General features: G+C 40.6%; 1 pseudogene; it reads left to right on the top strand.

The window, feature by feature from the left end:
* Window positions 1–15,509: 15,509 nt before the first annotated feature.
* On the top strand, window positions 15,510–16,905 carry LOC147456444 (uncharacterized; annotated as a pseudogene).
* The last annotated feature ends 371 nt before the right edge of the window (window positions 16,906–17,276 follow it).

Genomic DNA, 17,276 nt, shown 5'->3' with positions numbered 1-17,276 from the left:
ATGATATAGTTACACTTCTTCAAACTGATTAAACATCCTACGAATGGCATGAAATTTTGTCCTTAAGCTTTCATTCTTGCATGCCCAAATGCCTAAAATCTGTTTAACAATGAGAAGTGCATCTCCTTTTACCATGAGACGTTGTATACCTTGGCCAATGCACATCTTCAAACCATGAAGTAGTGTGTCGTATTCTGCTTCATTGTTTCTAGTTGAACCTGGTAGATTGACCTTCTCTTTCATGAACACCTCTCCACTTGGGTGGAGCAACACTAGCCCTCCCCCTGCTTTTCCTGTGACTCGTCAAAAAGCTCCATCAAAGAACAAAGTAAAAGCATTAGGAATACTTTTAGGTGGTGGCAATGGTAGGGTCTTTACTTTAGGCACCTTAATCTCCTTCTCATGTACCCTATAAGTAAGGATCTCTGCCAATTGTGCACGCACACTATCTTTTACTTTGAAAGAGTATTGAAACTCTTGCAACTCCATAATCCACTTTGAGATCCTAGTGCTAAGATTCATTTGATATGACACCCAAGGAAACAAATTTTCTGTAGTGAGAATTACAAAAGGTTTTGGTAGCAGGTAGGATCTAAAATTTCTCACCGCAAACATGAGAGAAAGCATCATGAGTTCTGCTTCTGTGTAGCCTCTCTCCAAAGCATTCGTGACCCTACTAGCAAAGTAGATGGGTCCCATCCTGGTATTGTACCAATTGTTTCCTTCCTAACACTAGAGCTAACAAAGAATATGTACTCCCAACAAGGAGGCATGAGTGTTGGTAGCTCTGACAAAATTACTTTAATATTACAAAAATACTCTTCAAGATCATCAGACCATGAAAATTCTACTTGTTGTGTCATCTTTTGCAAAGGATGAAGCAACTCCGAAGCTAAGTGAATAAAGCGTGACATATACTTCACCTTTTGAATGAATGAGATGACCTCTTTGAGATTCTTGGGTGATGGGAGCTCAATAAGAGCCTTTGCCTTTGAAGGATCCACCTCAATGCCTTTATAGGAAACCTTGTGACCAAGCAAGATCACTTCATCCTCACCTATGTGACACTTGTCGGGGTTGAGCTGACCTCCCATGTCGTAGAGCTTCTTTAAAAATTCTTCTACCCTTTGTAGATGCAATGATTTTGAGCTATAAATGCAAAAATCATCAATAAAAACCCTAATGGACTTTCCAAAGAATGCTTGAAACACCATGTTCATGAAGCGTTGGAAAGTTGCAAGAGCATTTGTCAGACCAATGGCATAACTCTAAAAGCATAACAACCCCAAGGAGTGATAAAGGTTGTTTTCAATTGATCTTCCAATGCGATACCTATTTGAAAGTAACCCGAGTAGCCATTACACACAGTGTACTTCTCATGACCAGCTACCTCATTTAGTATTTCATCTTGAAATGGGAGGGGAAAGTGATCTCTTTTTGTTGCCTCATTGAGTGGACGGTAATCCACACACACCCTCCACTTGCCGTTCTTCTTGGGAGTGACAAGAACGGGATAGACCCACTGTGAATTCTCCACTGGATAAATGAAACCTGCTGCTAGAAGCTTTCTTACCTCCTTGAGTAAAGCCTGCTCCTTGATGACTCCTAGCCTTCGTAGCTTCTGAGCCTTAGGTGTGGCCCCTGGCTTCAACTCAATTTTGTGTTGAACAGCATCTACTCCACGCACATCGGTGTAGTCTTTAGCAAAAAGCCTAGGAAATTTCCTTAGCACACATTTGAACTCCTCTCTTTCGTCCTTTGTAAGTGTTGTAGACAACATACCTTCTAACATTCCTTCATCTTGCACATTTTGGTTCTCTTGGGAACCTACCTCTTCCAAACCTGGGCAAGAGGTCTCTTGGTTGGTTGGCTTAAACCTTACCCCCATGACTTCAATGGAAGACTCCTCTTCAGTAATGCTGCCGCTACTTTCTTCTTCTGAAGTGTTATCGGTCCAATCTTCTCCCATCTCACTTTGAGATGATTCTTCATGGACCTCCTCTTGGCGTTGCTCCTTCATGTCAAAGACAACCTTCTTATGATTGTCATTCCTGCAAATTAGCTTTCCACTCTCCCAATCCTGCAAAGCTTGCATTTTCATTAGCCATGGTCTCCATAGGATAAATGGGTAACCATTTCCTTTGGTAGACATAACATAAAAATCCACCGCCTTCTTAATGCCAAAGGCCTCCACAAAGACATTTTTACAAATGCCTACGCACCTAGCTTTGCTATTGTTTGCCATCTTCACTTTGATTTCAGGTGTCTCATGGATGTGCATGCCTAGTCTTTGCATGAGTCCCTCTATCATGATGCAAATTTGTGCACCCCCATCCACTAGGCCTTTCCTAACCAATCTTCCTTTGATGTAACAATCTAGCACAGGTGTAATATCCTCATTCATTTCAGCATGTGCAATTTTTAAAACAGGAACACTCTCTTTTATCTTTCTCCTATTGCTAACTGCCTTCGTTAAATCCCTCCTAACTTGTGGGCATAATGCAAGAAACTGAGGCCATGAGATATCAGGACCCTTACCTCTCATTTCTTCCAACAAGTTGTATGGAGCCATACCATGTCCAAGAGGAAAGTCTTGGAGGTTAATACGACGCCGCGTCCTCTTGGTTTCCTTGGTCTCCTTTGCCTTCTTTCCTCGTCCATGGTCACTTTGTGATGTAACCCCTTCTTTCTCCTTACCTTTCCCTCGGCCACGCTTAATGCCATTTGCTTCCATGTCAACCTCATTTGAGTTTGTCACCTCTACCACATGCACATTTGGATCTGGCAAAGGTGGAACTCCTTCTACTCCTTGTGGAGGTGGTCTTGCTCCATTTGGCCTTTGTAGAATCCGTGGTTGCTGACTAGTTCCTTCACCTGCATTCATCACTGGGTAATTCAAGTTAGGTCTCCCTGGCTCCCCACGGGGCCAAGGACAATTATACATCCCATGTCCAGACTCTCCGCAATTCCAACATTGTAAGACTCTCCTAGGTCGTGGTGGCTCTCTCTCTTCTGACTTCTTTGCTTGTCCCTTGGGACCTACAGTTTGTGCAAGGTGAATTGACAGGCTGCTTAAAGATTCATTTAACTTCTCAATCACTTCCGCTGTTACCTCAGGAAGCTCCCTAGATGTTGATGCTTGTGACTTACCTTTGGGTCTAAGACCTTCTATTGGAACCTCCCCCCTTAAGCACTTGAGTTTCCTATATTTCTCAGCAGCTCTAGTTTCAGCTGCATCAAAAGTAGCAGGTGCACCCGCCTCAACTGTTACCTTAAGGTCAGGAAAGAGTCCGGCTATGAACCTCTCCTTCTTTAGGAACTCTGCACCATCACCAGGGTTAGCAACATTTCTCACCCATACAGCCCAAAGATGTAGAAACTCTTGCTTGTACAAGTAGTAGTCATCTAAGTCTTTTTGCTTATGAGAAACAATGTCTTGCCATAGTTTTTGAGTGTTTTGGGGATCAAAGAAGTATTTCTTGAAACCATTCAAAACTTTTGTGTAATTCCCCTTGACTTCCTCAGGCAAAGAGTCAAACCAAGTGCTAGCATCTTTCCTAAGGACTACCTCAAACATTTCTACACGTTCCTGATTAGTTACTATCCTCTTGATATGGCAAGACATTTTGAAATTTGCTAAAAATAATTCTGCATTCTCCCCAGGCTCTCCAAAGAACAAGGGGTAACCACTCATTTGCCTAGTTGTATCCATGTTGCTTGTTTTACTAAAAAAATTATTTTTCTTTTTTTATTTTTTGTGTTTCAAAATCAAATTTCAAAGTAGAATGAAAATATAAACGTCAAAGCTTAGATCATAGTGAATCAATGGCAAAATGAACGGATTGACTGAGGCATTGATAGCCGCTACTTGCCTAGGTTCAAACATATGACGAAAAACACGTTGAAATTGTAACTTTGTGCCAACTATTATATGCACGTCTTGTCTAGCCAAAGGAATGAATGTACGATATAAGTCCTCTTGATTCATTACCCTAGCTAAAACAAGATAAACACATGTACATCAAAAGAGACATTATAGTCTACAAGTGGGAGTATAATAGGATTTGGAGATTGTAGAATATCTCTTAATGCTTCGGCACCAAAGAGGAATACAATCCGTTGTTGAAAAAAGATTTTTCTATCAATGCGAACATTTATCCTAATCCCTTGCACCCAATGAAACTGATGAAATTGAATTGCATGAGCAGGATTAGGAGGTGGTGGATTGTTCATGTAAACACAACTAGTTTTTTAAAAATTACCTTGTGTATGCTAACACAACCGCTCGTCCTCAGTGGGGGCACCAAAATTGAGGCGTTCTGGGGCGGGCAACAAGAGAGGCGACCTCTAAACACCCCTCAAGGCTCCCGTGCTGCTCAATTGGGGCTGGGGCAACTACAAGCACAACAAAACAACAAAGCCAGAGCCAAACCCAAACAAGATAGGGGCACCACCTAGTTATGGTATGCGAACTAGGACGCAAGAGAGATTTTGGCACAACCAAGAAGATGCACCACAAAACACAACACAAGCAACCTCACACCAAGACAAACACAAAATGGACCAGAGAGATCTAGAGAAAAGGGAAGAGAGAGAGGAAAGGATCTTGCGTAATACCTTATTTGTGACTTGCAAATGGAGATGGTTCGTTATGATGTTATCGTAGAACTTGTACAAAACTCACTCAATGCTTAGTGATTGCTAAACATTGCCAAAACACACACACACACTGTCTTAGGGTGTGGGATACCTCTCACCACAATACCCTCTTACAATGGATAAAAAACTGGCAATGAAAAACACACTAAAACACTTTCTGAAATCGAGATCAATCGATAAAAACCCAAAATACACAAGTCACCTTGAATTCACCAAACCGTATTGCACAAATGGAAGGACAAAGATTTGAACGTCGAATCACGTCTTTGATGCACCAAACCTCAATTTATTGATGATGAAGGAGCATATACAATAGTGGTTTTAATATTTGTGGAACTCACGCTCTCTCACTTGCAATGTGTAGCTTGAAGGCTTTTGTCACACCAAGAGTGAAGCTCACAAGTGGTTGCTACACCTAAGTCTCTCCTCATGCATAGAGTGTTGGGGTGCTATGTGAGATGTTGGAGGTTGTTTTACAAGAAGGAGAGGGGCCTATTTATAGGTTGGAGACCCCTCATTAAGATTATTGGAAATCCTAATTTACAAGCTAACAAATCAGGATTAATTATGATTTTTTTTAATATCAAAACATTGCGGGCCTTCTTTGTCTGCTTGAGTCATGGGTGTGGGCTCAAAAGAGAGCATTATTGATGGTGAATAAGGTGAAAGTAGAGTTTTAAGGAAAAGGAGAGAGAGAGAGAGAGAGAGAGAGTTACTTTGTACATGTCTTTAGGTGAGGTGTCTTTTATGGTTAGTTCAATGCTATTTTGTGTTAGTATGTTAGTGGTTAGTGTTAATAATCACTAGAAAGTTAATGATATATTTACAATGGATAGAATGGGGTGGATGGTTGAAGTAAGATGGTTGAAGTAAGATGGTTGAATGAAGTGAGCAAATCCTTGTGATGGTGAAGCTTGAAGAATTTTTGGACTTACTTGTGTAGGTTCTCAAAATGACTATCGATCTTCTTCTTCGTCTTCCCTTCTTTACGCCACCGCCGCCAAGGTTGATTATCATGATGAAAATGGTAATTCCGTTGATGAGATCTCTTGATTTGCAGAGGTTAAGCATGGTACACATGATGAATGTATGTATATATATAAGGAGTAAGATGGAATTGTACTTTGGAGATAATAGAGAGAGGCATAGAGATGGTGTATGTACATGGAGAGCTCATATGAGAGCTATGGAAGTAAGTGGGGAGGTTAATGGTGAAGAAGGTGAAAGAAACCATTGAAGGTGCAGGTTTGAGTGAGGGATTGAGAGGAATGTGTGTGTGTGTGTAGAAGTGTGGAAAGAGGTGAGAGAAGACTATGGGCTACTTGTGAGAAAAGTGGGCAGACTGGGGTCCACTCAAAAAATCATAGCTCACCGTTGGTTACTCCAAACATCATGAAAGAATTTGAGGTGATTACTCAAAGTGTGGGCTACATTTTCTTTTTGGACCACCGCTCCAAATTCGGAGTGGAGATAGGTGCCACAATTCTCACCAAAAAGCCTGTTTTTAGGCTTGCAAAAGTCTTTTAGTGGCCCCCTCCTTTATTGAATTTGTACAATGCATCCAAGAGTGAGCCCCTCCTTTGTCATATCATAATACAAAGCATCCAGGTTGCCCTTGACCCATGCATGGAGGAGGATTATTGGTGAATAAAGAAATATATACATGGTGGGACTAGTGTATGGACTATTCATGGACTTTAGCTCAATGAGCACATGGTGTTAGAATAATGAGTAAAAATAATAATAAAAATATGGAGGAATTATGGATATGGAAAGATATTGGAATCATATGATATGGTCCCTTTTTGTATTATTTTGGGTGAAAGAGGAAAAGTTATGCAAGTAAATAATATAATAAACGTGACCAATGAGTAGAAATCAATTTTTTTTGTTTTCACAAGGGTGAGGGTGAAAATGTCGGGGTGATTCGTTAAAAGAAAAATATGAGGTTAGAGTATGTACACATTGGCAAAATATACTTATGGTGTAAGAGGATGAAAGAAGGCATACACAGGTTTAATAAAACACACACTTAAGTAGAAATATTTAAATAAAATACCAAAATAATTATAAAAAATCCCTATATTTAGGCCATATATACAATGAAATATTTACACACAAAGAGGCCATAATATACTTTTATTTTTTTAATTTTTGATTTTTTTTTTGGCTCAACTAGCCCAGTGACTAGCTAGCTGAGGATTTTAAGAAGATATGGGAAAAGCCCCCTAACTCACACACGCCTATTTATAGTGAAATGGTAGGGATAGCCATAGCGTTTGGGTGAATTTGGTAGGGTGGAGTAACTTACTATGGCAATTATGGAGAGTCGAAAAACGGCTATCACTATGTTTGTATGGATACTATGGGAGGGGAATTGGTACAATTGTTATGTTGGTCATTTCTCTAAAGGTTTGCCCGCTCCTTCCGCTTTAATATTCTAATTTTGGCTTCTTGTTGTGCATGTTCGCAAATGTCATGGGCTCGACTTCTGTGCTGATCTGCTGCATGTATTGTTTGGAGTTCTTCTAGTGTCAGTGGAAGAAGATATTTCTTTAAAATGAAGCCACTCATCCAATTAGGCATCTTCTCACCTGCCAATGTTGCAAGCTTGATGATGCCACTTTGTGATATATCATGTACTACAAAAGGTCCCATTCCTCGCTTTTTTGAGTTTTTTGGAGTGTTTTATTGGGGTATACACCAAAACTTAATCCCCTTTTTGGAACTCCTTGCTAATCACATGGTGATTGTGGAAAGCTTTCATTTTCTTTTTTGAGTATATATCCTGGCTACCGCTCTCACTCTGGTTTCATCTAATTGCTCCAGGGTGTGTCTAGTCTCTCCGATAGCTCAGAGTCCTACCGTATGGCGAGCGAATATTTTCAAGCAAGGATAAAATCGAGCGAGCAATGTGTGTGTGTGTGTGTGTGTGTGTGTGTGAGTGAGAGAGAGAGAGAGAGAGAGAGAGAGAGAGAGAGAGAGAGAGAGAGAGAGAGAGAGATGTGTCTAGTTGGATGAGTGGATACCGCTTGATTTTGAATTTCTACTTTTAAGGATAAGTTAGTGGATACCAAGACTCTCTGCCTCAACAATATTTCTTGCCCGCTCTTGCTATTAGCTTTTGATCCTTCTCAAGTAGGCTTCCCACATAATCTTCATAATTTGCGACACCTATATGCAAGAAATTTATAAGCTCATCTTGCACATGCATGAAAATGAGAGCCTATGTGCTTATGCTATAGCATACAACATCAATATCAATATAAATAGTTACTGATTGCTATATTCTTTTTAAGAAACCATCAAAATTTAATGTGACATATCAACTCAAAAATTCATGCATTGCAAAATAAAAGAATTGCAATTTTGGGCACTTTTTTGGGTCAATTATAATGATAGAAATCACCCTCCAATTTTTTCATCCATAATACTAGAGAAGCTTTTTGTAATCATTGTTCACCAAGAAATAGTCCTATTATTAGCATCCAAGTTATAAAATTTGTTTTTGGCCAAGGCTTGCAATGGAGGTTTATACATGAGCTTAAGCTCCAATGATGTTATAGCATCAATCCATATTGGATTTGAGTTGACCATCAACTTATCTAAGTCAACATGAAAGTGATCTATTCAATTAAAATACAAATTTTTTAGAGCTTAACCCCGGAATATTGTCATGCAACAACCTACATGCACATATGAATTGCATAACCCAAAAAAATAATCTCTTTCTATTACTTGTAGGTATGAGTGCCAACACGGATTGGTACATCCAATAAAAGGTGAAAAAAAAGGGAAATCCATAAGCACTAGCTTTGGTTTTTGGATGGAGAGGATTTGGCAACACTATAACATATGCGCGGTATTATCGCTCACATTACCACAAAAAAACAAACAAATTTGCAATATGAAATTTCCTGTATGCGGAAAAGACTGTGACAACAATTGCGGTAATGGTCTAGCGGTAACATATGCGGTAATGCCTGCGGCTATATTTCCGCGCCTATTACCGCGAGCTTTACTGCAAGTATACCCGCAACCGTTACCGCGTTGATGTTATCGCCAACATTACCGCAGACGGGTTTATTATAAAAAACAGTTGACCGTCCTTTGCAGGACCATCCAAAAAGTCATCTATTTTTTATTTATTTAAGATATTTTACAAAATTATTATTAATTACAACAAAATATCACAATTGGACAATACATTGAGCCAAAAAAAGATTGATAATTTCATTTACATAAGTGGAATTACAATTGGAGGAGGTATTGAGCCAAAAAATGATAGGTATTGCATTTACATAAAGGGCAAAAAAAGCCCGCGTGTACAAAATAGAGGATGGTCATGTGGGATAGGGCAAGCGGGGCCCGCGTATACAGAATAGAGGATGCTCATGGGGGAGATTGCGGCATTTCGCGTGGAACTCCTTGACTCTGCAAAATCAGAAAAAGAAACAATTAACACTTTGTTATTTAATATTTGATATAAAATCAACAATTTGATAATTTAAATAAGATTAAACTTACATGTTGCAGACTTCTGCACGCATTTTCGAACTCCTCTCGAGAGACCATTTGATTTTCAAACAACCAACACCAAGTTTGATACTCGGTATGGTTCTGTCTATATCTTTGCACATCTCTTGTCGGGCGACTCATGGTAATCTTATACTGACAAAAAATAGCAACCAATTAATTAAATGAAAAACATTAGATTTTTTACAATAAAACTAATATTTTACTTACATATTTGTCTTTCCAAGACGTTTTTCCTCCTGAACCATAATGCGTAGGAGTCTGATGGGATCTGGCCTCAACTTGACGCGTATACATTCTCGCACCCGTTGCCCTTTCGTCCTCTTTCTCTTCCATAGATGTCTCCCACTCCACATCATGGACATTTCCTGGCCGATAGCTGTGCTCTAAAGACTCCATTGTCTTCTTTGCACTCTCTTCACACTAGATTTTTTGTTCTTGAGAAATGTTTTGACATGCTCTTGCAACCATTGCCTTGAGAATTGTTGCCCCTCAGGGTTGGGGAAACGCATGTGCATGGTTGTCTCTATATATGTGAGGTTGTAGGGATCTTGCTGATCAAATTTGAGAAAACAATTAATATATGTGGAGTGGATTAATTGGTTGACATGTGTGCGGAATCTCCTGCCTTGCGCTGTCACGAGATCCACCATACCTCCTCTATGAACCTGGTATTATAACCCGCGAGCATCTGGTGAAGGCATGTCATGGTTCTCATCTTCTGCTGGAGTAGGGAACGGTGACTGTGGAGGAGAATCTGTAGTACTCCCCCCCGCCCCCCAAAACAACAACTAGCTCCACTCCCTCGTCGAGATCGACCGGCGCTAGCGCGCGAGCTGCCCTGGCGCTGACTGCCAGAAGAGCGCCTACGTGAATCAGGGACAGAAGGTGGGATAGGTGATGGATAGGTGGTCGCTCGTGGCGTCGGACCCTGTGGCGTCGCACCCAACGGCGTCAGACCCTGGGGCGTTGGACCCTGTGAGGGAAAAGATGAACCTGGAGCTGTAGCTAGAAAACTCTGCAGGTATGGAGTGCCAACAGTCGGAGTAGAGACCTCAGATAATCCAAAAGCTTCTAGCTGCGCTGGTGAATAGCGCTACGTAAGGGTCTGCTGTGAACCTAACCACTCAGCCCGAAGACGCAATGCCCTCTCCACATCTAGATCGGTCACAGTTACAGCAGCGGACCCACCAAGAGCGTCCCGAAACCAGTCGAACCCTGATGATGACTGCTGAGGCGACGGCTGTGAATGATAGGTAGAGAGATCGTCGGGATATGACATCCCGTTCGCCATGAAATCCTCAATGCTACAAAATCGTGGTGTGGAAGAAGAAGACATGGTCTGGATTTATTACTACAAAGATTAAACTAGGGTATAAAAATTCGAATATATGATTAAAAAATTTTTACATTGATTTTTTTCAAACATTGGATTTTTTAACATTGGATTCTCTATAGTATCCAATGTTGAAAGAATCCAATGTGGAAAGAATACAAGGTGTGTCTACAACCTATAAAAGAGTCTTGCAAAGCCTTGAGTGCTAATAAAATATTAGTGTGTGTATTGACTAATAAGAGATTATTGTTTTTATGATTAGTATGACACATTGCGTGATCACTTGGACGGCCATTAGGACCTAATACGTCACCTACGACTTAATCATGGAGGTATTTTTATATTTTTGTGTTGATTATTGTTTAATTTAACATAATTAGTGTGTGTAATTGACATGTACGCACACTAATTAGTGTGTAATTGACATGAACACACACTAAGTAGTGTGTGTATTGGCCAATGTACACACTAATCACACACTAATATACACTAATTAGTGTGTGCATTGGCTTGTGTAATTGGCTTGTGCACACACTAATTAGTGTGTGTTAACATACACTAATTAGTATGTGCATTGGCTTGTGTAATTGGCTTGTGCACACACTAATTAGTGTGTGCATTGGCTAATGCACACACTAATTAGTGTGTGTTAACATAAACTAATTAGTGTGTGCATTTGCTTGTGCACACACTAATTAGTGTGTGCATTGACTTGTGTAATTGGACTAATTACACACTAATTAGTGTGTGCATTGGCCAATCCCATTGATCAATGCACACACTAATCACAAACTAATTAGTGTGTGCATTGGCCAATCACATCGGTCAATGCACACACTAATCACACACTAAATAGTGTGTGTATTGGCCAATCCAATTGACCAATGCACACATTAATTAGTGTGCACATTAGCCAATCACCAATTGACCAATCACATTGGTCAATGCACACACTAATCACACAATAAATAGTGTGTGTTAACACACACTAATTAGTGTGTGCATTGGTCAATCCCATTGACCAATGCACACACTAATCCAAAAATAATTAGTGTGTACGTTGGCCAATCCAATTGATCAAGTGCACACACTAATTACACACTAATTAGTGTGCGCATTGACCAATGTGACGCATTGACCAATCACATTGGTCAATGCACACACCAATCACACAGTAAATAGTGTGTGTTAACACACACTAACTGGTGTGTGCATTGGCCAATGCCATTGGCCAATCCAATTGACCAATGCACACACTAATTAGTGTGTACGTTGGCCAATCCAATTGACCAATGCACACACTAATTAGTGTGTGCATTGGCCAATCACATTGGTCAATGCACACACTAATCACACAATAAATAGTGTGTGTTAACACACACTAATTAGTGTGTGCATTGGCCAATCCCATTGATCAATGCACACACTAATCACACACTAACTAGTGTGTGCATTGACCAATCACATTGGCCAATGCACACACTAATCACACAGTAATTAGTGTGTGCATTGACCTATCACATTGGCCAATGCACACACTAATCACACACTAATTAGTGTGTGCATTGGCCAATCCCAAATTTAATATATTAGGTTTTGCAAGTAATAAATTTAACAAGTTTATATTTTGCAAGTAACTAATAATTAACAAATTTAGGTTTTGGTGTCTTTACTTACACTAATTAGTGTGTGCATTAGAATAATGCACACACTAATTAGTGTGTGTAAAGAACACATGCACTAATTAGTATGTGCAATTAGTGTGTAAAGAACACGTGCACTAATTAGTATGTGTGTATGCATGTGTGTGCATGCGTGTGTATGAGTGTATGCATGTGTGTATGCGTGTGTATATATGTGTGTGTATGCATGTGAAAAAATAAAAAAGCATAACAACGAAACTTACATGGAATGGAAGAGCTTGTTGGGAGAGGGTACGATAGTGGAAGAGGAGAGATGGTGGAGAGTAGAAGAGTAGAGATGGAGGAAGAGCTCAAGGTTGTGAGGTTCGCGCTCTCGGCTTCTGTGGAGAAGATGATGAAATTCAAAATTTAGGGTTTTGAACTTCGCGGGGCACACAGGTGCCCCTATTTATAAAAAAATTTAAAATTTTGATTTTCCGCTCCTATTACCGCGAGTATTACTGCTAGCTTAACCGCGAGCATTACCGTAAATATAACCGCGGCACAATTTTGGCCCATCCACGCAGATGGCGATGTTCTGACATTATTACTATTGATTTGCAAAATCTATTGGGACTACGTTTTTTATAAAATGTATATAAAATGAAAGTATTCCTAGTACTTTGAAAATGACATTTTTACCTAAAAGTTTTGATTACCATGCATGTTAAATTTATTTATTTTTACTTTTTACTGATATTTTATTAACTTTTTTGGTAATTTGAATTTTATTAGTGTATGTAATTTATTAATGTAGGTTGCTTGGGATGATTTTGGCCCGTCCACTGAACTGGATAGATCACGGTGGTTGGCCGAGCGATTACCATGCCCATGCGTGCGGTGCAAATGCGCCATTGCTCGACTTCGACGGATATGCTTGAGCCATGTAGAAGATTATGGACTATGGGACGATCCTCGCAAGCGTGCACGGATGAAAACAAACGATGCGTGAATTGTAGCGGCTATTGACGTCACCCCTCATTGGCGTGTGGTTGGTGGAGGAGGGTGGAAGAGCGCATGCGCCTGGAATCCATTAGAGAGGGAGGAAGCACATCAAATCAACCAACTACTACTCCCTCTACCAGTGACCACATCCCATCTCCTTACGTGGATGCAGGAGACGACCATTTGCATAGAATGGTTGAGGATCTCCTTGCACGAGAGGACGAGCATGAACCAGAGTGTGCATGCGAAGAAGCTTCCGAAAGAACGAGGAGTGAGCTACTCGATTCGGCACACACTGCACTATATGATAGATGCTCTTACTCCATTTTAAGGGCATCTCTCGAAGTCCTTAACCTTCAGGCGATGTTTGGATGGACCAATGCTAGTGTCGACACACTTTTGAGGTATGTATACAGATTGTGAAGGATGCTTGTGGAGTGCATAAATTAGCTTCTAATGTACTTTCTTCTTGTGATAGGTTGCTAGGAAAGATGCTGCCGGCTGGCAATCACATGCCAGAGAATAGACGAAAAGCACGCGAAGTTGTGACTGCATAAGGGATGGATTATGATCGCATTCATGCTTGCATGAACGATTGTGTGCTCTTTCGTAATGATCATGCCGATTGTGACACATGTCCATCGTGCGGAGAGCCTAGGTTCAAAGAAGGAATGCAGAGCAACAAAATTCCACGTAAAGTTTTGAGGAATTTTCCACTCATCCCTCGCATCCAACACATGTTTAGATCGAAGGGTACGAGCGAGCTTTTGAGTTGGCATGCAAAAAATCTCTCCACATATGGTATTATGAGAGTGCCAACTGACTCACTAGCGTGGAAGCACATGGCTAGAGTTTAGGGATGAACCTCGTCACTTGAGGATTGGGTTAGCTAGTGATGGAGTGAATCCATTTAGGCACTGCTCTACTTCATGGAGCACTTGGCCGGTGGTGGTTGTAAACTACAATATTCCTCCTTGGGAGGCAATAGAAAGGGAAACATTTTACTATCACTTCTCATTCCAGGAAAGCACAAGGTAAAAAACATGGATATATATCTGCAGGCTCTTATTGAAGAGCTTCAAGAACTATGGAGAGGCATAGATGTCATTGACATTTCACAGCCACCACGAGACTGCAAAGACGTCATCAAGTGCATCCTCATGTGGACCATGCATGACTACCCAGGATTTGGAGAGGTATCTGGTAAGTATGCACATGTTAATTTTAATCTTTGCTTTAGGTTTATCATCTCATGTGTAACGTTTGTTTACCTCTTGGCAGGATTGGCAACATCTGGACATAGTACGTGTCCCACTTGTGGCCCTTCCCTTGTGACAGAGAGACCTCCTCTTTTTGGGAAGGTGATCTATCCCAACAACCATTGCTTCCTGCCTCCTTCACATCGTAGATATGCTCCCCCTATCAATGGAGTGCAGCCGTTCCATTGGAACATGGATGATTGGGCGAAGCATTGGGAGGAGCATCATGGTATCTCACCGCCTCCCAATGGGCTTCCAAAGGGTATGTCGAGGTACTCAATCTTCTTGTCGCTCCCCTATTGGGCTTCGTTGAAAATTCAGCACTTATTGGACCCTATGCATGTATTCCAAAATGTTGGGCAAGCTATATGGGATCACATAATTGTCAAGAAGGATTCATTGGGTGCTAGGGAAGATTTAAGAGCCATGAGACGTCTCCCCCTTCAGCCACGCCCCGCATGGGGGAGCGGGGAAAGATGATTCTCCCAAAAGCACTGTGGATACTGTCAAAGGCAGACCAAGAGCGAACAAAGCAAGTTATTGCATCCATCAGAACTCCAACGGGATATATGCGGTCACTCAAAGGTGCTTTCACAAAAACCAAAAAGGGTGGCTCCACTCAATTGTATGGATTGAAATCCCATGATTGGCATAAAATCCTTCAGGTAAGAGTAGAACAATTTGTGGTGTTTATGTGTCCTTATATATAGGTTGACATTCACTAAGATGTTTTATTGTTTGTAGTTTGTACTTCCCATAACTATTAGTGGTTATGGGGACACTAAGGTGAAGGCTGCAATATTCAAAGTGGGTGAGATTGTGAGGTAATGGGTTTTTTTCAAGTACTATATCATGTTGTGCATGCATGAACAATGGAATTTTTTTTCATCTACTATATTATTTGTGCCCTGTAGATTTGTGAGCTCTAAGGAGATAGAAATAGAAGCCATACCAGTAGCCCATCAGCTAGTAGTAGAGGCAGTGTGTGCTATTGAGGATGCATTCCCACGTACAATCCTTGTTAGCCAAGTACACCTATTGCTTCACCTTGTTGAGGAGATTGCCATTTGTGGGGTGGTTCACTCTAGATGGATGTTCTTCTTGGAGAGATTCTTGAAGACTTTAAAGGATTTTGTTAGATTGAGGTCACAACCGGAGGTATTCAAAATCAATACAATATAGATAGAATTTATACGCTATGGAGTTACTAATAAAATAGGTGGTTTTAATGTTTTCAGGTGAGCGTGGCAGAAGGTTGGGTGGTGCAAGAGGCATTTGTGTATGTCTCGCAGTATCTCATCACAATGGATCCATCATTGCATCGTCTGTGGAGTGAAGAAGAGGATCCTAGGAAGAACTCAACCATTCCCAGGGGAAAAGGCTCACTCTTGGTCATGGATAGAGAGTTTCATGCCATAGTCAACAACTACTGTTTACTCAATGCCACTATCATGACCAAATGGGTCAATATGTACTTGGAAGCCCGCGCAGCTAGAGAAAGGGATAGAGATGCATGGAAGAGGTCCCATGGAGGTAGACGTGCACCTCCTTTTTCTAAAGAGCTTGCAATTGATTCAAGTAGAGTGGATCCATAATGCCATGACCAATGCCAAAGCACAAGGAGAACAAATAAGCCCTAAAGAATGGGAGTATACGCGAGGATGCTTGCGCAAGGTGAGTGTGTATATGTTATGTATGCATGTATGCAAATCACTTAATGAAATGCAATGTAAACTCTTATGCATTGTGATTGTAGGGTCTCATTTTCAACTCCATTTGGTCCGAAGGCCGACATTTCCGCACCCGCAAGATAGATGAGCGTCGGACCACTAATGATTGTGGCGTGATGGGAAACTTTGACACAACAACAGATGAGGTTAGATATTGTGGTACTATAGAGAGAATAATCAAAGTGGATTTCAGATCTTTTCACAAATTCCTCTTTGAGTGCCGATGGTTTGCGGGTGAGGTCAAAAGACATGAAAATGGGCTCATTATGGTGGATTCCACCCAATTCCATCGGGAAAAAATTGACAACTTGGTGTATCCTAGTAGTTGCGAGTAGGTAATTTAGGCTATGTGCAATTAGCTTAAATTAAAAATTTAATATATGTATATGAGATTATTCTTTGTGTGTGACGTACAGGTCTTTTATGTGCCATGTATATATCAATGAAGACTTTGGTATATCATTCCAGTCACTCCACGGGGTAGATATATCTTTGCAGAGATGGACATTGAGCCAGTAATTGATCCCATCATACCATCACCACAAGATGCAGAGGAAGATGTAGTAGAAGGTAAAGAAGGTCAGCCAAGCCTTGCAAATAGTCATCTTGAGGAGGAGGAAGAGGGAGAAAGCGATGATGATTCTACAAGAGGTGATGGAGAGGAGGAAGAATCTCTAAACTTGTTTATTGATTTGAATACTATGGGTCTAAATATGGATCCTAGTGCTTGTAGAGATCTTATACAAGATGAGAATTAATAAAACTCTCCATTCTTTCACTTGGTGTAATATATGATTAATTTGCAAATGTTTTGTTATGTGCTTATGAATAGTATTTGTAATGGTTTTGTTGTGAGTTCAATGATTTATGTATAGAATTTTTAGAGTAAAAGAGAGATTAAGTGAAGTGAGCAAGCATTCTGGAGAGTGTAGGAGTTGTAGTGTGTAAATACATTTTGAGTTGTATTGGATTTAAATGGTAACCCGCGGGAGAGGGAGGGGGAAGGGGGTCTATGGCCTTAGCGGTAATAAGCGCTGCAATAATCGTGGAAATAAACGCGGTAAAATGCTGCTTGAACAACAGAAAGAATTCTCTCTCCTCATTTTGAATTCCTCTCTCTTGTTTTGCG

This window comes from Adiantum capillus-veneris, chromosome 6 (genome assembly GCF_014529385.1).
Source record: "Adiantum capillus-veneris isolate H3 chromosome 6, ASM1452938v2, whole genome shotgun sequence".
Lineage (NCBI taxonomy): Eukaryota > Viridiplantae > Streptophyta > Polypodiopsida > Polypodiales > Pteridaceae > Adiantum > Adiantum capillus-veneris.
This window is presented reverse-complemented; position numbering and strand designations above follow the sequence as displayed.